Raw genomic sequence first — 22,836 nt, forward strand, 5'->3', positions numbered from 1 at the left:
TTATTAACCATAATATTAGAATTAATAAAAATAAAAATGGCACATGGTATTGACCCATGGTATTCACCAAAATTGCACATGGTATTCACTTGGAATGTAGCCTATTTAAATGGGGGAATTAAACCAGCATGTAGCCTATGTTAAGATTCACTAGGACTTTACAAAGTTTTATTATTTAGTGAAAGACTCGCCAAGATCTTACAAGATTTTATAATTGAGTAAAATATTCGCCATGCCTAGTGAGAGATTTGCCAAAAGGTTATATATACATATTATATTATTGATAAAATTGCCTTCCATTTTTCCTATATACCATGGAGATTCACCCATTTATTATATTTATAAATTTAGGGGGGGTTCTTAAAATTTTCCCTGGTGTACACGTGGGTTCCCTTAACTAAAGTAGCATATATGAATCTGATTATGGAAATGAAAATGTTAGTGATTTTCTAATACTGATTCACCCCCTCGCCCCGCCCCCCCCCTCCTAGTATTATTTCCAACAATTGGTATCAGAGCAGGTCCTTTGGTAGAAGCTTGATCACTTAAAAGAGATCTGTAGAACAATGGGAAAGAAAGCACGTCAAACGAAGAAGACAACTCAAAAGAATAGCGACAGCTTGCCATCAGGTGGAAGTAAGTATTTAGATTCTGAATCACCTTAGATTGAAGATGAGCTAGCAAATGCAGCATCAGATCAACAAAATCTATTTAACAAAAGAGAGAGTGCCCTGCAAGAAGCAGTTTCCAGACTAAAAGCTCAGCTGGAGTGTGCCTTCAAAGTACGTCAAATGTTGCAAGATGAAGTGATATCAATGAAAAATAAGAAGAATGAAGAACTACCTCAAGGAGATAAAGAACAAGAAAATGAGATTCTCAAATTAAGGCAACAAGTGGAAGAAGGAAGAAAGGCTGTAGAAATCCTGAAGAAACAAAATCTAGAAAAGGAAGAGAAACATCAGGTTGAGGTAAATATCTTAAAAGGTAAATTAGAAAAAAAGGATAAACTGTTATGATTTCAAGACAATACTAAGATTTTGGATGATATTCTTAGTAGTCAAAGATCCCGTGCTATCAAAACTTGTCTTGGTTTTCATGAATCTGTTGAAGATGAAACTAGCTCTTAGGGTGAGGTAAGAAACTCTAATGCAAAACCTGATACGCTCAATAAGGAGATAAGAGGTCAACCACATCAACAACCAAGTAAAGAAATCCGTCAAAGAAAATCTTTTACTCCAAACTATGGAAGTGATAGTTGGTCATTTTCTCAGATGAATAATGTTGAGTGTTATGTATGTCATAATCTTGGACATGTTGCAGGGAGATGCAAAAGTAGAATGGTGTAAGGCCGTCACACAGAAATATCATCACATTCTAGGTACGTTAAGGGATATTGTTTTGCTTGCAATATGTTTGGTCACAAAGCCATTGGATGCTACAGAAGGAATATGAAACATGTAAGATTTTATGCATGTAACATGTTTGGACATATAGCAAAGGAATGTAGGAACAAGGTACGAGCACCATACCAAAAGGAGAAAACATCATCACAGTCGAAGATATGGAAGAAGAAGGAAGTACAGTCAGAAATATGTGGCATAGCAGAGTATACAGACGTGACAGACTCAAAGGGAGCTGAAAGTGTGAAACTTCAGTGTTCTAAATCTCATATGCAGGTTTCATGAAGAGAAGCCACATGTATACACGAGTTAGACACTGCACAGTCGCATATATGATGTCTTGAAGAAAAGCAGCGGTAGAGAAGTCTCATATGGTTTAGTCACTTATCTTCTCTATTTGATGATGGCATGACACGGGTTTAGGGGGAGCATATGCTTCAAAAAATGCATTGTTGGCATTATGGTTAGAAGTATTTGGTGATGATTCTTATACATCTTTCTACTTATTGTTGGTTAATCAAAAGAATGGTATTACAGGTCACAGGTCTGGATGCTGATGACAGATGCTTATGGTGCAGATCATATATGGTGTATGATAGTTGCTGATAACTATCATGGTCTTGTTTAGATTGCTGATCTTTGTTATAAAATTCATGTATATCATTTGATGTAAGGGTCATACAAACACCTAATTTGTACTCCCACTATGCATGGGAAGGATGATGTAATAATTTCTCTTTTGAGTCATGTATAAACATTTGATATATCCCCACTTGGTTGGGTGGATGAGTAAAAAATGGTGTATCCCCACTTGGTTGGGAGATTTATGTATGTATGAGTCATTGGTGATAGGAAGGTCATAATCACTTAGTTGAGTTGTAGAGTCATGTTATTCTCTTGAAAATATTTTTGCAGACTCGGCATGTGCTTAAGGGGGAGCATGGACAGATTGATACATCTTAGCATGTACAAAGGGGGAGCTCAATCAGAGACTACAACATGTACTCAGGGGGAGTATGGACAACATAATGTATATCAAGGGAGAGAATATCTTGGTCCGCCCTTTGCCGTTGATGTCAAAGGAGGAGAGTGACTTGGTGTGGTTGTTGCCATCAAGTCCAAAGGGGGAGATTGTTTGCATTATGATATAGGTATGATACAGGTGTTGTCCTTGATGGCAACTCACTCAGATGACAAATCATAGTGCAGTAGGTCAATAGCAAAGAATTAATGATTAGAGAGAGGTATACACAGGTCCACCATGACAAAGGAGCGTATACACACGGGTTAGTAGACCAAAAGGAGTGTATAACGTACACACACACTTTCACAGAAGGAAAGGCGCATACTAATTTGGAAAATTAAGTTTTGGTCTGTGGTATTTGGTCCATTGGTATTTTGGTATTGGTCCATGGTATTTGGTCCGAGATATTGACCCCAGGTATTGGGTCCAAGGTATTGTTCCTACTTGGTTTTGGACCATGGTATTGAGAGAATCCTAAACCTATATAAGGAGGAGAAGATCATTAGGCCAAGGTGTGCAAGTGGTGCAAGTACTGAATATCTGATGAAGTGTGAGATCCAGTATGCTAGTTATGGGTTTGTGATGCTTTGCTTGATCTGAACTAAGGAAGCACCTATGTGGATGGTGGTGAATGATGGATCAGGATCGTAAGGCTTGGAATGTATTATCATTATGTGGTTTAATCATGGATAGACTAGCTCTGAATTATTGATGCATGTTTTATTGTATAAATTTTATGATCTGGGTATGACTGATGTCTAGAATAGCTGCAAAGTTCTGAATTAATATTTATAGATCTGTACGTTGGTTCGCTTTGGAAGAATCACGTATACACGCTGGTTTGGCTCATTAGAGTCACGTATACTATTTAAAGTATGATATTTGAAGTTGTAGTTGGATCTTGTTGTTGCTACAGAGTTCTGGGTTATGCTCTGTGTTCTAGTGACTATGTTTTGATGACAAGGTTTCAGTGATTCAATGTTGGGTGATTCAGAGATTGATGATACAGGTGTAGTTGATGGTTGTATTGTAGTGGTGATTTTTTTGTGCTTCAATGTTTTTGATGGGTCCAGTATGAAAATTGGATGAAACGTGCCCTTCAGATTATGGTGTTGTGATCCAGGAGTATCTAGTCTAAAAATTTATGAAACATGGTCCCTGGAGGAAGAGAGAAGGTCATAGCCTTCTGTAGGCTGGTGCCTATGTACTGGTAAACATATCGACCAGTACAAGAGCCAGGGGGTTGGAGCTCCCTTCCAGTAGCAACTAGAAAATGGGTGAAGGTTGAAGCCTCCAGTAGGCCAGCACCTACGTACTAGTAAATATATCGACTAGTACGAGAGCTAGGGGGTTGTAGCTCCCTTCCAGTAGAAGCTGGAGAACAAGAGAAGGTTGTAGCCTTTTGTAGTTGGGTGCCTACATACTGGTATGATTTTGCGCCAGTACAAGATTATAAGCAAAGTTTTTCTTATATTAAAGGAAGACCGCAGCAAGTGGTTTTTGTCCCGCATTAGGTTTCCACCTTCTATCATGATGTTCATGTGTGTTTCTTATGTGTGATGATCTGTTATGTTTTTACTGCACCTGGTTACTATTTATATGGTTAATGAAGTTCTTATGCACTGATTGAAGATCAACATATGATGAATTAACTGAATAATAAGTTTACTGGATATATGTTACTTGCATTAAACACAGTTGCGTTTACACGTGGGTTCCCTTAACTGAAGTAGTGTATAGGAATCTGATTATGGAAATGAAAAAGTTAGTGATTTTGCTAATACTGATTCACCCCCTCACCTCTCAGTATTATTTCCAACAATAGGGTCCAAATTATTGATTAAGATGGGCTATGAAGGTAAAGGGTTAGGCAAAAATGCACAAGGCATAGTTGAGCCAATTTTTGTTGAGGAAAGGCCTAGGTACTTGGGTCTTGGTTATGAGCAACATGATGGAGAATGTTCCAAAGACAAGGAGGCACATGAAGGTGTTCAGAGAGGGACTTTCATTACATTTTCATTACCTCAAGCTTGTGAAGTTTGTGTTGATGAGGATGCAAAAGATTTATAGCCACTTTGCAAGAAGATGCTCATAAGCATGTAACTAGTGGAAATGGAAAACAAGAGGATGTTGAAATCTCTACGGTCATTGAAACCATTGTTGGTATTCTGAAGAGAGCCACTACCTCATCAAATTCACATCCTTAAGAACGCAACAAAGGTGAATGTCCAAGGTATAAATATGCCTTTATTCAAGTTTCTTTTGATTATGATAAACATGATAAATCTTCACATAAGATTTGGAGAAAATTTACATGTTCCTTTTGTGGTTTGAATAACCATAATGTTTCGAGGTTTTGGAAGAGTATAGCCATACAAAGGAAAATTTCAAAACAAAAGAGATAGAAATCCCAAGGTCCATTGGATAATGGAAACCATGTTGAAAATAAGATGCAATTATTTTGCACTCATTGCCATAATCAGGGTCATCTTGTAGACAAGTGTTGGAATTTGCATCCAACAAGTCATCCATGACATTTGAAGAAGATGGAGAGAGATTTTGGAAAGAATGGAAAAGAGGATTCCATAATTGATTTGGGTCATGATGATATGCATGATGGAGTGCAACTGAAAGAAGCGCCATTGAAATGGTTTGGAAAGAGATTGTTAGATTTCTTAGCCAATTAAGGCCTTGCATTTCTTTTAATAATTGATGAAAATCTTTTCTTATTGATGCATTTCCTTGTTATTGGGATACATTTCTTTTATCCTAAAAGTATGTTTCATATTGCATGAAGAAAGATGTAGGAAAAGTAGAGTTATGTTGACTCACTTAGATGCATCAAAGATGGCAATTTGCAACTACAAATTTGCATGCATGATTGCATTCTTGAACTTGCATGTTTATGCCAGGAAGGTGATCGAAAGTGGAGTATGTTGACTCACTTTATTGAAGAAAATAGGTCATTTTAGCTCTTTAAGTACTTGTATATACCAATGGCATTCTTGTACTTCTGATTGTACTTGTGAGAGAGTTTAGAGTTATTATACATGGATGAGAGTTTGTTTGTGTAAACATTGGAATTTTTAATAGTTTCATTTTTCTTGAACATGCATCAGTGATTGAATTGTGTTGGTTGATTTCTTCTTTAACATGTATGTTGTCAACTTGAGAATGTTGATCATTTGCACATGCATGCATGTCGTCTTTTTTGGTTGATTCATTGTTACATGTATGTCATATCGACTTGGAAGAGTTGATTTTGTCTTCAAAGATGAAAGGGAGATGTGACAAATTGTTTCATGAGAATGTGGATTTCTTGTTGTAAACCATCAAGTGGTTGTACATGCTTTTGCTTGATTTGAGTCAGTTCCTTTGAAGAAGCATGTTTTGTCTACTTGTGTTTAGTAAACCATTGACTAAGCACCAAGAGGGTTTATACACCACGATTTAAGAGTACATGGCGATGTTCACATGATGTGACATTTGTTGCTTTGAAGAAGCAAAAGGAAGAGGTCATCAACTTATATTCTTGCATGAGTGTTTTTCAAGGTTAATGGTGTTTCTTGTGACAAGATGTTGAGGATTTTGGAAGGTCCAACCTTGAGCAAGAGGCTCATGACTACCCTTCATTCGCAAATCATGACATGAGAAGCATGTTAATACTTGAGAATGATGGAATCAAGAAGCAAAAGTGGACAAAAATGGCAAAAAAAACTACAGCCCTTGTAAAACATTAAATGGTCTACAATGCGATTTTATGTGTTGACACCAAGAATCGAAAGAGATGGTAAATTCATTTGTCCAGATGTGAAATTTGGAACTGTGGAGGTAAAATAATGGTCACTTATTTTCTTGTTATTCTGATATTGGAACTCATTGCTTTAGTTCACTAAGATGGGCTTAACTTGGAAAGGCGGTTTCCAAAGAGAAGCTTGCATCGAATGCATGTGTTGCAAAGGAGGAACATGATTCTCAGTGGGAAGGCCACCAGTCAGCTTTCCAAGCACCGAGCCATCTCTTTGGTACAACAAGGTGTTTAATCGGCAAGAAGACAACAAGTGTTGGATTGGGTCAGTAGCAAAATGGGAACATTGGTTGAAGTGCCAAGCCATTTTCAAGGTAAGGCATGTTAGTGGACACAAGTGGTTGTCACAATTTTTTTTCCCAGTAGAATCAATTGATAAAACATGGGAAGGATAAGAGTATTCAACTCTAATTAGATAACCATCTTTTGTGGGTCCAAAATCCTTTCAATGGGAAAGAGTGATTGTAATCTGGATTAGGGGCAAGAATTTGCTCAAACATCAAAGTGCTTAGAATTTATCGAAACCTCAACAAACACATTCACCTTAGTGATACGATCTCAAGCAACTCGTTTAACTCAAAATAGAGTTGGTATGAGAAAGTTAGAGCATTTTGATTGTTTGGTGAAATAGACGAATTTTGGTACTGGTTGACTGGGATGTTGACTAGGCATAAAAAAACCCAGTTAGAAAAAATAATATTCCAAGGAATATTCTTGGAATATTCCCACAAGTGACTCAATCGCATCTTAACACTTGGAATCACATTATTGGTCAAAGCGTATTAGGTGGACTAATGAGAGGGTGACACATGGGAAGCCCGAAGGCCACCATGTGCCCTCTCAAAGATAAATCAATTTTTTTTCTTGGAGGCTGGCGGAGTTGAACCCATGACCTCACTCACAAAAGCACCATGCACGACTGTTACACCAAAGCCATTGGAATTAACATATATCAGTCACAAATTGCATTTAAATCTTAAACTCTGGTGGATTTGGAGTTAACCACTAGCATTAACCACTAATGGTTAACCTTTCCATGTGACCACCACCATTAAACCACCATCATTTATGTTAACCACTAGCAGTTACATAACCTCCAGGTAACACTAACCGCCAGCATGTGACCAACATCGATGCTAACCGCCAGATTAATGCGCTAAGCAGGATTAGTGATAATTAATCCATGTTTATCATTTAATTAATGGAGGATCAGTTTGGTAGAGCTTTTGGTGGATCTAACAAATCTGGATCTAACTCCGAATTTGGCGGAGTTAACTAGAGTTTTTCTAGATTTAGTGGAGATTTCCTAGGAAAAACTGAAGAAGTCATAACATTGGCAGTTTTTGACCAATTTTGGCTCAGAAAGAGTCATTCCTATATGATTTGGATGTTATGAACACAATGGAATAGTTTTTATAGGTAGAAGGCACTTCGGTACGTGATTTTTATATGTTGAACTTTAAGGAAGCCTACGGCCATCAGGAGAGGAGGTCAAGCCTAGATCAGTTGGAGTCCAATTGCAGAGCTTGGAAAGTCGTTTTTGCAGTTTTTGGGTCTTCAAAATCTAATGGAGTAGGTTGCAAAGCCATTGGAGCACTGCAAGTGCATGTAATCAAAGAATTGACCATTAATCCGAAGAGGGACTAGCCATTGAAGCAGGTCTAAGGAGATGTAGCTCGGGAGGGGTGAACGCCTTTATTAGCATTGTTTTATGAGTTTTCATTATTTTACTTCCTTGCATTTTACTTGTTGTTTATGTGTTTTTAAAAAACTAATTAACCTCATTAATTGGTCATAAAAGACGCTCAACACTTGACACATAATCCTTCACATTTTGGTTAATTTGAGACGATCCTAAACACATTTTAAATACTGATGAGGGAGCTTTCATAGCATTAACAAGTTTTCCCAACATTTCAAATCAATGGTGGATCAATGGGCCCAATGAAATGCATGCCCCACTTGTCAAATGGCTCAAGTGTCACTTGAGGTTGCATTGACATTTTGTCCTTGAGAGTAGGTTTTCCCATTCTTTGGCACTCGTCACATCGACTAGTGTATCTTCTTGCATATTAGTGGAGAGTGGGCCAGTAGTAGCCAAATCGTAGTACCTTGAAGGTTGTTCTCTTGGCTGCAAATTGATCTCCACAAGTCCCATCATGACAAGACAAAAGGTTGTCAAAGACTTCCTCCTCCCTGACCATCTCCTCAAAATTTGATCTGGTCCTATCTTGAAGAGATTTCCCCCAATCCAAGTGAATGCGGCGCTCTTTCATTTAATTCTACTCTTTTCCTTGGAGGAAAACTTTGGAGGGAACTGTGGAGCCACCAAGTAGTTGGCTATGTCAGAAAACCATGGAGAGAGAACTGAAATACCAAATAAATTCTGATCTGGTAGTTCATCATCAACCATTCCTTCCTCATCTATGGGCAAAGAGAGTCTAGACAAAAAATGTTAAACTACATTTTCTCTACCAGGCTTATCAATGATAGTTAGATCAAATTGTTATAATAAAAGAAACCATCTAATAATTCTAGCATTCACGTTAGGTTTGTTCATTAAATATTTAATATAAGCATGGTCAGTATGTACAAAGGTCTAGTAACCAATGATGTAATGTCTAAATTTATGCAAGGAATAGACAACACCTATGATTTATTTTTTAGTCACAATATAGTTCAATTCAGCCTTCGACATATTTTTGCTGATGAAATAAATGGCATAAGGAAACTTGTCATCTATCTTTCCTAGAGCTTCTCTTATAGCTTTGTCAGAGACATCAGCAACAATGTGGAAATGAAAAGGATAATTTGGGCCTCAGAGTATGGGTGCAGTAGTCAAATTGTCATTTAAGGTTTCTAGCGCCTCATGGTAACTAGAAAAATTCAGAATCCTTGGGAAATAGTCTAAGAAAAGGTGAGACTACTTTTCTGAAGTCCTTTATGAATCTCCTATAGTATCCAGCTAAGCCCAAGAAACTTCTGACATCCCTTTGCCTCTGAGGAGTAGGGACCCTCTTTATGACAGAAATTTTATTTAGGTCCACTTGCAGTCCTTCTTTGGATATTAAGAAACCTAGAACAGTCTCTCCATTCATCAAGAACTAACACTTCTCAGGGCTAAGGGATAGGTTCATTACAATGAATTTATTTAATACTTTCCCCAAGTTAGGGAGAGCCTCTAGGAAATCACACCGATAGGGAGTGAAATCATCCATATAAATTTCTACAGAATTGTGGACTAGGTCTGCAAAGATGCTCAAGATTGCCCTCTGAAAAGTGGCAGGGGAATTACATAATACAAAAGGAAGGACCCTATACGCAAAGGTACCCCAAGGAAAAGTAAAGGTTGTTTTATCTTGGTCCTCTAGGTTGATCTAGATCTGATTGTAACCACTGAATCCATCTAGGAAAGAGAAGAACTTCTTTGCTGCAAGACCATCTAAGAATTGACCAATGAAAGGTAGAGGGAAATGGCCTTTTTTGGTGGCTTTTTATAACTCTCTGTAGTCCACACACGTCCTCCATTTTCCATTCTTCATTGGGATAAGAACTAGAGGAGACACCCACTCACTATCTGAGATGGGGTAAATTAACCCTGCATCTGACAAATTTTGTAGTTCTTCTTTAACTATGTCTATGAGGGTTGGGTTAATTCTCCTCTGTGGTAGGCACACTGTAAATTTGGTGAGTACACACTAAAGGGTGTACTCCCTTAATTTCCTTATAAATATAGGCAAATACATCTAAATGATCTCTTAGCATGTCACATAACTCCTTTTCCTGATGCGTAGAGAGAGATGGGTTTATTTGGGCCAAATTTGCATCCTTCCTTGATGTAAATTTGGTGAGTACACACTGAAGAGTGCACTCCCTTAATTTCCTTATAAATCTAGGAAAATACATCCAAATGATCTCTTAGCATGTCACATAACTCCTTTTCCTGATGCGTAGAGAGAGGGGTTTATTTTCAATGTTATATCTGGGCCAAATTCTAGCATCTTGACATGAGTAGGACTCAAGTCAGCTAGGCACAAATTATTCCAAGGGTTATCCTCATCTTTCTTTACTAGCTCATCAAAAGACACAGTGTTGGGGGGCTGATTCTAGAGGATTTGATCAATCAGGTCATCATCATCAGGTTTCCCCCTTCCTATAGTAGCATCTAGTGTACATATTAGGTAATATGTGGTAGACTAGACTTCATCTTCCTTTTGCTCTTCCAACCATAAAGGTAAGTCATGCTCTAAATATCGTTGATCAAGAGGGTACAAGACCAATTGTTTTGACAATTTCCCATTTTTAATGGTCATATTCCCAACCCTGCAACTTATGTAAGAATCAACAATGGATAACCATGACCTTCCAAGGATGAGAGGATAACATTGGAACTGGGTCTTAGGTTGGAGAACTAATAAGTCATCAAGGTATTCCCAGGGAGTAATGGAGGCCATCACATCGTAAACAACTCCCGCAGGAGATACTATGGACCTGCCCGCAAGATTCAAGACTATTGTGGTCTTCCTTAATGATCCTTGGAGATTTAATTCAAGCATATTCTCCTTATTCATCACATTGATGGGAGCCCCAATATCAATCAAGGTATGGGGGACAATGATACCATTGGTGTGATCTACCATAGGAGTTCTGGGGTCTAGATATTTCAGGGAAATAACTCTCCCCAACATTAATTCAAACAGTTATCCAATGACATTAATGTTAGGGTTGTCTTCCTTTCTCCCCATAAGATGTTTGACTAATTTCCCCTTGATTAACTTGTTATAGATGGGGACATCCTTGATAGCTTGGAGGAGTGGGATTTTAACACACAAGTTTTTCAATTCACCTACAAGTTCAATATCTTCTTGGGTGTGCTGGCTAGGATGGATTAATCTCTTAGGAAAAGGAGATGGATTGGCTTGAGGAACACTCTCTTCCTTTTCCTCTTCAAGCTCCTTAAGTGGAGATGGAGGTTGATTATCTAGAAGCATTCTTCCAGACTTGAGGTTGATTTTTTGAATTTCCATAGCATAGAACGGGTAGGATGTCTCTTCACTATAGACCTGTTGTTCTTGTTGGTTGTTCGGTTTCAAATTTTGTTGAGATGGAATCTGAGGTTTCTTAGGTGGAGCATGGTGAAGGAGCTATAGTTGAGATGGAGGTGGAGGTGATGAGGTTGGAGATTAGTTGTATGGGGTCCTCCACCCCTGTGATGGTGTATTCCACTGAGGTTGTGAGGGAGCATATGGCTGAAATGATTGATTAGTAGGTTCAGAATGGTATGGAGATGAAAAATACCAGGGAGAAGGTGTGAACCATGAAATATGAGCATGAGGAAACCAAGGGGGAATAAATGCATTTTGGTTAGGGTTGTAATATGAATAGGATGCCCCTTGCATGTGCTGCTAGTATGGTTGAGGTATTTGAGGCCTCCTTTAGTTTATATAGCAGATTTTTTCAGTCACACATTTTGTTCCTTGATACACAACTTTCAATCCACGCAGAGAAGGACACTTGTTTATGGAGTGGTTCTTCTCACAGTCTGAGAAAATCTTTATAACATTCAATGGATATTCATTTCTAGGGTGCCTCCTCATGTATCTAAGGAAAAATATAGCAAATGATCTTTCTACTTCCTCCTGCTTCCTCTTGATCTGCATGGTGTCCATCTGCAAAGTAAGGGTATGCAACATCTCACTCTTAAATTCTTCCAACATGTTCCCAATTTTAATTTTGATGGATGTGTTGGAGGAGGATGAACTAGCCAAAGCTCAACTTGCCCTACCCTTCTTTCTGACTGCCCTAGAATGATTTTTTAAAACTGCCTTGATATCATAATAAAATAACTAGTAGATGTCCCCTCCTGACAACATGTTTAGATTTTCTAGGATATCTTCCCTAATCCCTCTAAGAAGGACTAGCTTGAGTGATTAAGGATCGAGGGTGCATCTAGCCCTCCTGAGGCTGAGTTGGAACATTTTCTCATAATCTTCCAATGATTCAGCGTGTCCTAATGTCATTCTAAATATTTCCTCTTTAGTGACTTTGGACCTACAATAATCCATGTACTTGTTTTTTAAGGCTTGTTCCATTTGAGCCCAGGTTGTCCCCAGGTAAACCCATGAGCTAGCACAAGGCTACATCCTTAAGGGTGGATGGGAACAACTTCAACTTCTCGTCATCATAGATATAATCATAAGTTCTGAAGATGACAACAAAATTTAACTAAAAGATATCAGGGTCTTCTAAGGTTAAGCGATGGAAGTGAGGAAGGGAAGAGGGGACTATGTTTTTCATCCTAGCATCTCCATTAGTTTCTCTGATGGGAAAAGCACCCTCAGTTCTGTTTTTAGCTCCATTTCTATTTTCAATCACATTTCTATTTTCAACCATGTTGAGGTTGGTGGAATGGTTTCTTCTTCTTCTTCTTCTTCTTCCGCAATAGGCACTTCGAATTTATTTGGTTTTTCACCTAATGGGTCATCTAGATCACAACCATCGAAGAAGAGGGAAAGTTCATTGTTTGATAGCGTGGGGGTGTTTGGCAGAAATTCTCCTAAGTTGTATCTACTCCTATGAAGCATGAAATAAATTTGTTTTTTTCTTTTAGGGTTTCTTTAGAACCACTTGGAGAATGGAAAGAAACCAGAAATTACAACTATTTATTAACTGAAAAACAAAAGGAAAGCAAAAATCACATCTACATAAACACCTCCCAACAACGATTCCAAAGAGTGATGATCCCATGTATTGTAGCAAGGATGTTGCAACTCGTAGGGAGACCAACTTTACTTTATCAACCCATGGTTTGTACAAACTTGGAGCTGATAGTGCTATCTTCACAACAGATGTAACAATTTACTCTTATCACTTCTCAACTAGGGCGATAAACCATTAGTGTTTTTGAAACTAGTATTCTATTGACTAGAAGGAGGTTAGTACAAACAATGAATGTAAATATATCTTTAATGCAGAAAGTAAATGCTTGCCTATGTCAAGGAAATGAAAGTGTTGAATAGAAAGTGCTATGAAAATGACATGAAATCACCTAGTTAGGAATTAACACTCATTACTTGCAGATGATACCTAATTTAACCTTGCATTCTATAATATAGTTATTTGGACTAAGTAGGCATGGAAATGATCCTAACATTGCTAATAATGATGTATGATGCATTACCTAAATATTGTAGAAAAGAATCTTTTGGTTTTTTCAATTTAGAAATGTAAATGTTAAATTAATCAAGTTAATCTTTCGCAGGAGAGGAAGGTATGGGAAAAGTGGTAAAAAAAATGCATTGAGGGGTATGGAGGTCAAGTTGAAGGCCTACCCTAGGCTCTGATCATTATTTCTTCCCAAAATAGTCTAAAACAGACTGCTACAGGGTTTCCTGTAGTTGCTACAGGATTTCTTGTAGTTACTATAAGATATCCTAGTTTACTATAGGAAACTTAGCTAAAAGTTGTAGGAAGGTAGGGAAGGTTAAAGGAAGTGTTGGGAAGCTTTATGATGGTATAATAAGGTATGGGGAAGGTGAATACTACCCAAGGATCAACCCAAATCTTCATTATGGTTAGATTATCTCAAGGTGGTTTGTCCACGGTGGCTACAAAATAAAAATCCGAATTGGTGATTGGTAGGGTTTGGCGAGAGGTGGAGAAAGCTTTAGTTGAGGCTGGTGGAATGTGTTCCTCCCTAGAGATTAGAAACTCCTGCAACAACACATGTTCATTTTATCATTTATGCACAAGTGTATGTAAATATGGAAAGGATGAGTTGAATTAAAAAAACTAATTTATTGATGGCTAGTGGATCAAATCTATCGAATGGAATGCTTTCTAATCTACAACAAACATAGGGAACCAAAATGAAAATTGTAGGTTCTTCTAAGAAATCATTAACAATTATCTACTCAACAAGAAATCCTAAGCTATGTAATAACCAAAAGATAACATTATCTTTAGGGTTGTGAGAGTGGGGCCCGTAAATCATGATCCCATGAGGGAGATTAGGATGAGGCCACTGTCACAAGATTTTATGAAGTCTTTTTTCACTAATGTAACACTGATCTATTCCTCCAACTAATGGAAGAAAAATTAACCATTCATTCAAAGACATGCAAATTAAACGAAACAAAAATATTTTCAGTAGCTAATATATGATTTTAATCTAAGGATACATGTACAAAAATAAGAGGAACCTCTGCTTTTAGGGTAGGGCCTTACCCAAGAACTTCAGCCCTCTGAGTCAACTCAGTGCTGGATCAAAGAAGCCCTTTTTTATTATTGCCAAAATCTCAAAAATAACATGAGAATAAAAGTCAATATCTTAAGCTTAATTGCCTCTTGGCTATAATAAAAAGTCGAATCCTAATGAGGTGCTAGGCCTTCTTATTTATACAACTGAAACTAGCAACATCTTCCTTAAAATTAGGGAGGCTTGGCACCCAAACTCCAGATTAACTTGTTTTCAAGTATCATTGGCTTAACCGCCAATGAACTTGGTGAGCTTGGTTTCTTGTAACTCTGAGATGATGAGATATGGTTGAGATTGGGAGACCCAATCTCCTAAAATACCTCTTTCTTGTCTAATTCAAGTTCCTACACTTAAATTAGCCAAAAATTGCTCCAAATCCTATAATTAATGCACATGAGGCCATATGACATAACATCTCACCTTTACCCTTCTCACTAAGAAAAACATAATAAAATACGTAAATAAATGTGAGAAAAGTTAATTTTAATAAGCTCGAGAGTGGCATTAAGGCCGATGTAATTTACCTATTGATGAGCCTCATCAACTCCTTTCTCACTAAGAGGGATTGTTGAAGTTGTAGCTTAGATAAGTGTTACACAACATTTTGTTACTGTCCCTGTATTACCCGTCCAAGATCTTGGAGGACCTCTACAGTGAACCCTACATGCTTCCCATCATGAAGAAATTCCCAATATGTCCCTCTTCATGAGTAGAATGATTTTCTTTTGCATCATTTCCCAAGAATCTTCATTTTACCCCAATTTACAAGACCAATGCTACTGACCAGTTTCCTCCTCATACCAATTTTCCAAGATTAAAACTAGCACTACCGCCATATGGAGTGACTGAGCCCTTTTTCGGTCGTGCCAATCCACTTTTGGAAAGTTTTTTAAATATGGAGTCGAAGTTTCCAAGTCTAGAAGCTTCATACCAGAAGTTTGGTAGATGGTTGGAACAATGTAAACTTTGAAACGGGAACAGATATTGTTACCTGTTTCGTAGAGATAGTAAGAAAGTGACTCGATTTTGAAAAGGGGCGATGCAAAACACACATATTTTTTTAGAGCATAGTTTTTGGCACTTTAAATAACTGATACGATTTCCAGTTTCAAAGAGGTAGCAAAAAAGTGACTCGATTTTGAAAAGTGGTGATGCATAATACACTTCTTTTTTTTCGGAGCATATTTTTGACACTTTAAATTTTCTTATGTATCAAATATAAAAATTTGTTTTTAAATGATAGTGGTTTTCATGCTGATTTTGAAACGTGTTGATGCAACATGCCTTTTTTGTAGAGGGCTTATTTTTCACACTTTAAAATTTATTATGTCCAATTTTTTTGAAATCATGATTACTTGACGAATTTTCAAGTTGTTTTATTTTTCTTTTTTTAAATGTTGATTATATATATATATATATATATATATATATATCTATATATATATATATATAAACATATATAAAAAAGAGAAAAAAAAAAATTAAAAAAGGGTATTAAAAAAAAATTATCTCATAAACCATAAAAGAATTTGGAAAAGAAAAACAAAATTTAAAAAACCTCTAAATTATGTAAGTAAAAAAGAAGAAGATTAAAAACATTTAAAAATAAATAAACTCAAATTATATAAAAAAAAAAACCAGAAAAAAGAAAAGAAAATATATATATATCTATATATATATATATATATATATATATATATATATATATAGAGATAATAATTAAAAATTAAAAAGAAATATCTATTTTTTATTCAAAAAAAACTTTTAAATTTTTTGTTAAACCCTATATTTTTTATTTAGAAAAAAATAAAAAATAAAATAAATAAATTTAATATATATATATATATATATATATATATATATATATATATATATATATATATGTTTGATTTTAAACAAATATTTGTTAATTAAAAAAAAAAATGATTCACACCTGACTGCTCGTGGTGGCATGATCATGGGCGGAGGGGCTGCATGCAGGCTCCTCCACCTAGGGCAGTGCCACCATGGGCGGCCGGGTACCCCGCCACCGCCCGAATGCCCATGGTGGCACAACCCTGGGTGGAGGAGGCTACATGCAGCCCCTCTGCCCATGGCCGTGCCACTAAGGAGGTCGGGCGTGAATCAATTTTTTTTTTTAATTAAAAAATATTTGTTAAAATTTTTTTTAAAAGTTTATTTAATAAAAAATGGTTAATAAATTTTTTATTTTGTTTTAAATAAAAAATATTTGTTTTTAAAATGGTTTTTTTTAGATAAAAAATATATATCTTTTGTTTTAAATTTAAATGTAATTTGTATTTTTTTTTTTTTAATTTGAAAATACATATATATTTTTTACTTTTTAATTGGTTTTTGGTTTTTTTTTGTTTTCTAATTTGAGTATATTTTTCTCTTTTTATTTTTTTAAATGTTTTTAATCTTTATTTTAGTAGTTTTTTTTATTTATTTTTTATTAATTTTCTACAAATGAGTCTAGTTTATTTTTAATTTTCGTTTTTTTTTTTTGTTTTTTGTTAGTGTTTTCTTAAATTTTTCTACTTTTACTTAATTTTATAGTTTCTTTTAATTTTTTTTTTTTCCATATTTTTGTTTTGTTTTGTTTTCTTTTTTTTTTCCAAATTTTTTTATGGCTTACAAGATAATTTATTTATTTATTTATTTTTTCTTTAAATATGTTTTTCTTACTATTTATTTGTTTATAATTTTTATTTTATTTTTTGTTTTTTAATTCTTATATTTTATAGGTTAATTTTGTTTTTTTTAACAGTTTTATGATTGATCTTTTTTTGTTAATTTTTTTTTGAATTTTTTTATATGTTTGATTTTTTTTAATATATATTTTAATTTACGTTTTGTTATTTTTTTTTTTTTTTTTTTTTTTTGTGTTTTTTCATTGTTTTTTTTTTTTTTAATGTTTTCATTATTCTTTTGAAATTTCAATAATTTTTGGAGTCATGATAAAATCTTTTACGCCATTATTTCGAAATGTTGAAAATTTTCCCTTGAAAAAAAATGTTATTCCAGCGTCAACACTTTTCGTTTTGAGGGTGTTTTTTGCACAAAATTTACCATTGAAAAAAAAGTGTTATTCGAACCTCAACACTTTTCGTTTGGAGGGTGTTTTTCGCAAAGTGTTATTCGAACATCAACACTTTTTGTTTTGAGGGTGTCTTTTGGACAATTTTTGCACAAAAAATTGGTTTTCATCACCATTTTTAAAACATGTTGAAAATTTACCCTAGAAAAAAAATGGTGTTATTCCAGGATCAACACTTTTCGTTTTTAGCATTTTTTTTTATGTTGTTACAGGGTTTTTTGGCCACAGTTCCTGATTTGAGTTTATAGTTCCCGTTTCAATGTTTACATTGTTTTGGGTTGGATGGAGTTAAGGAAGTCAGCTTGGGCTCATTTCCCCTATTAGGATGGAACAAACGCAAGAGATAAGGCCTTCTCCCATGATGAGAGTTACCATCTCCCCTCCATGCAAGCTATATAAACCTCTCTTTTCCCAAGCTAAACTAGTTTTGGAGTGAGTTTAAATGATAATCAAGACATCTATAGCTTGTAGCTAGCTTTCTAGTGTATGTTTGAGGGAGAATAGTGTGTTCTGGTTTGGTTTGGGACTAAGGGGGGAGGCCTTAAAACTTCCATTGTTGGGGCTATCCATGAGATGCTAGCAGAAGTGTGGGAACCCAGATATGTTAGAGGAGACCAGCAACGTCAAGGCATTGGTTGTAATCCCTTCAGATTTATATGAATACAATTATTGATAGATTTCCTCCATAAAGTGTTATTTTACATCTTTATGGCTTAATGTTCCTTGACCTATTAAGTAGGCTGAATAAAATATTGTATGGTTTCATGTTTTTTGTTGTTGTTTTTTTGCTTGTTTCAGATATTCGAAAGAAGGAAATGAAAGATAGCTAGAGTAAGGAAGCAGGATCATCACCAAGAAGAATAGTGTTCTAAGAGATAGGACCTCTTAATTGATTCTAGCTTAAGGAGATTTTCCATAGATTGTTTGTTTGTGGCTAGACCCGCTCTCTCGGGCTAGAGGAATTGTTTGTGTCTGCACTTATAATTTACATGCACCACAAATTGCAACTCCACTAGGGAGCCAATCCTTCTGTTTGATTGATCGTCATTATATGGTTTTTTCTGAACTTTTCTAGTATCACCATTTCCCTTTATTTTTCTCTTCCTTGCTTGGTTTAGTGCTCTGAGTCTAAAATTTACAGTGGTAGGTCTGTTTTTGGCCTTTGAAAAATTTTATTTTTTTCTTGAATCCCTTGATCAATGCTCTTTTTGGCCAAACAATTGCGCCGATCAACCCTATCAACACTAGTTGTAGTCTAGCTAGTCATGTCAGTCGTGGCGATTAGTGCTTGTTGTTACTTAGGAAATCACTTTGATTCCTGTAGGTCAAGATTAGGGTTTCTATTAGATTATAACCAGTGTGTCTTGCCCTCTTAATTTCTGACTCTTAGCTCATTTTGCCTATGTTCTCCCTAACTGGAAAGCTTCATTGGCTTGGTTTGTGTGCTTCTTTGGTTTTCCCTCTTTTACTTGATTTTTTCAGTCTTTGGATGGTTTGTGGCCCTACAACATCTAGGTCGTCATCTATTCTACTGTTTGTGTGCTCAGCAAGTCAACTTATTGGTTAGCTACTCCATGCATTTTCTTTTTTTAGTCGTTTTATCGCGTTTATTTCAATTAAAGATGTTTGAAAGGTTTCGTTTGGTTTTCTCTTGATTAAGAATCTCTTTTTGAGTATAGATCAAATTGTTCGTCTTGTTCTTGATTGAGTAGTTGCATCATTTGTTTGGAAGGCTTCCTCTTTTCGTGATTTCCATTTGACTGATGTTGATTGTTTTGAAAATTTTTCATTGAAGTGTTTGTGAAAGATTCATTTTATCATTCCATTGAAAATACATAATTCTAGTTTGCTAAATCAATATGTTACATTAGCTAGTACCATTGAAGACTAGAGTTGCATCATCATTTGCATTCGAAAAGAAATGAATTCTCTTTACTGTTGAAAGGACTAGTTGAAGTGCATTCAATATGAATATTTAGTGCATTTAGTAGATTTATTAGTGAAATATTTCATTCTTTGATTGTTGCATTGATTGTGTGTTCTCTATCTCTCAATTAGTGTTAACTTTCATCGAATACAAAGATTTATTTTTTCATATAGCTGCATGTAGGAGTTTTTTCAGATGACAGCGGTGGGGCCTTGTAATTGAAGCCTAATTGAAGATAAATTGTTAAAATTTATTGAATTAACCTAAGGAAGCATTGAAACTTAATGCTCATATTTAGAGGTCTAGGCTAGAGACGTGTTCTGGTGTCTTAAAACCTAGCACCTGTCATTCGCTTCAGCACTAGACAACCCTAGCATGGACTTGTGCTACCCATACCGTCATGTATATAAATGGATACCCCACTAGGTTTTCATTCCTTTATCTATAGGAAGCTGAATCTGCCACCTTGTAAATGTGATACACCGAACACAACATTCGAGGAGATTTCTTACTCGTACTTCTCGGTTCACTGGGAGGTATTCTATAGGTCACGGTTACTTGGTAATCATTTTGCCTAGATTATCTTGAGCAGTCATTTTGGTTTTTTTTACTCTTTAAATTTAAAAGATCATCGAGCACTTGTCCTTTTGAGCTTGTTAACTCCAAAAGAGACTAGAGTTTCCTTTTTCGCTTTTCTCGACTCTTAAAACATGAAAAGCAAATTTTTGTTTCAATGTTTTAAAATTAACTTCCCATAAAATATTCCTGGTAAAGTTATCTTCCTTAGTAATTGTTTAGGGTCGATTCCAATGGGAACATTTCCAGAGACTACCAGTCAAGGATTCTCCTCGGATGGGAATCCTGGTCTTTTCCTTCTTTTGGAAGTGCTGGGGATCCTTATATGGTGATGTTGTCCCTTCCTAGGTTAACCAATGGTCTACCTATCTGATTGTTTTCAACCTTGGTAGTCCTGAGCTTCCCGACTCCTATCCAAATGTCTCCTTTGCTCGAATCACATCACGATGATTCTATGTTTGACCCCTCACCTTCTTCCCCTATTTATTCACACTCCTCTTCAACTTTGCCTAGCGAAAGTTTGAAATCTAGTAGACAGGAGGTTAAGAAGAAGAAAAAGAAGATGAAGAAGAAGAAGTTTGATAAGCGAGAGCCCAACCATGCAATTGTTGCTCTAAATGAATTTCCTATCGACAAACCTTTTGATCGTCCACAGAAGGTTAGATTCCCTTGCAAGCTGTGTAATGGTGACCATCTCCTTCTAAACTATCCTGGCATTCCCAAAGTCTTAGAGGTATGGTCTCAAAATCTAGATCAACCATCCCCATCGACCTCTGGAGATCATTTCGATGCTACACCCTCGGTTAGAGATGGTAAGAAGAGGGGAAAAATTAAATTCCCCTGTAGGTTATGTGAAGGAGAGCATCTTCTTCACCTTTGTCCTTCTATGGATAAAGCTTCCAACATTTTGGAAAACCTTACAGCTCCTCAAACCCAACTTCATGTTGGTTATCAGAGGCTTTCTTCTAACCCTCTCCTAGTTGGTAAAGAGATTGACTTGTATTCATCTCTTTCCCATTTGACTCTTCCTGAGCATAACTCTCTTATGTTTGTTCCCAACTAGCCATTGGTTGAAAAGAGTGTCAACTTGGCTCCTTCTTCAGTTGTTCACTATGTTCCTGAAGAGAGTAGTGATGATCATATTTCTCATGTTCTTCTCATCTCCTCATATTACCATGAATCAAAGAGTGACCCTCCCATCTTGGTTATTCAAGAGAGCCTTTCTTCTATTCCTACAGAGCATGGGGGAAATCATATGATAACCCACCACATATTTATGTCGTCTCTTTTGATTGGAGTCAATTGACTATTTTCCACCACCCATCTTATGTGCTTTTCTAGATCACATTACAAGCCTATAATATGGTAGTACATGGAACTATATTAGATGAAGGCACATTTGTTAGCATCATGTCTTCTACTACTTGGCAAGCATTGGGCTCCCCACAGCTTGTACCTGTTACTCAGAATCTGTTGGCTTTCAACAGAGGAACCAGTCAACCGTTGGGGGTCCTTCCGAAGTTACCTATTACTTTGGGAGGAAAGACTGTCTATATAGACATGATGGTAGTCCAAGGTCCCTTAGATTTCAATCTTCTCCTTAGACGTGACTAGGTTTATGTCATGGGAGCTCTTGTTTCTTCACTTTTCAGTGTGGTTTGTTTTTTGCATGAAGGGAGAATTGTGACTATTGATCAACTATCATTCATTGGTCACCACACACCTCCTTTGAAATCATCGTCCCCTATCAACTCTTCTTTATAAACAGTAACTTCCCTACCACAAGTAAATTATGTGGCTACACGTTCCATCTCTGCATCTGCTGATCATCATACAGATGGTATTGTACATTATGTACTGGGGGCATTGGAACCTGATTTGTCTTTGGTACCAAATGATATGTATTCCTCACAGAGCATGGTTGTTCCAGCTAGTGAAGGCCTCTTGGGAACCATGTTATCTTATGGGTCATGAACATACATCGTTTGGATAGTTCCTGGTCTTGTGTCAACCTCATTAAAAAATGAAATAAGGGTCTCGAGGATAGTTTGTGTTAACCTAATTAAAAAATGAAGCACCTCCTTTTTCCAAATCAAGTCTTTGATTAAGATCTCGAAAAATCCCAGTCGAGTCTTTCCTGGATCTCGGAAGAGAACCTCATTCCATTCACCTAATTGAATGAAATGAAGTTTGGGGGGCATGTACCTCAAATTGAGTCATTATGTTGGGGGCATGAAAACTTATCTCAAGCATAGTTTTTCATTTCAAGCTTGTGTAAACATGAAACTAAATCCAAGTAGAGTTCTCCATGGTTCAAGATTGTGTCAAAGTGAACCCTTTCCAAATTTACATCTCGTGATTTCCGTTTTAATCTAATGATTTATTCTAGATGAGCCTTCGTTCTTTTCCTCTATTGCCACCATCTCTTTGGCTAATCATATGCTTTCACTTAGTTGTTTTTTCATTTCCTGAGGAACCGAAACAATGAGTGGTTTTATTAGCCAACCTCACGACCATTACGTGTTTTTAGTAGTTCCTCCATTACCGAAACTAGTTGCTACCCTTTATACCACTCGTTCCTCCAGGACGAGTCACCTTCAAGCTCTTTTCTGACTCGCAAAAGATGAAAATATTTCCGAGTATTTTTTCCCTTTTTTGACTCGTTAAACAGAATAAAAGTGGGGGGTTTGTTTTCATCTCTTTTCCGACTCTTAAAACACGTAAAGGTTACCGAGCTCTTGTCA

Source organism: Pinus tabuliformis, chromosome X (assembly GCF_031772625.1).
Source record: "Pinus tabuliformis cultivar Carrire ecotype Pingquan chromosome X, CPIR1, whole genome shotgun sequence".
Lineage (NCBI taxonomy): Eukaryota > Viridiplantae > Streptophyta > Pinopsida > Pinales > Pinaceae > Pinus > Pinus tabuliformis.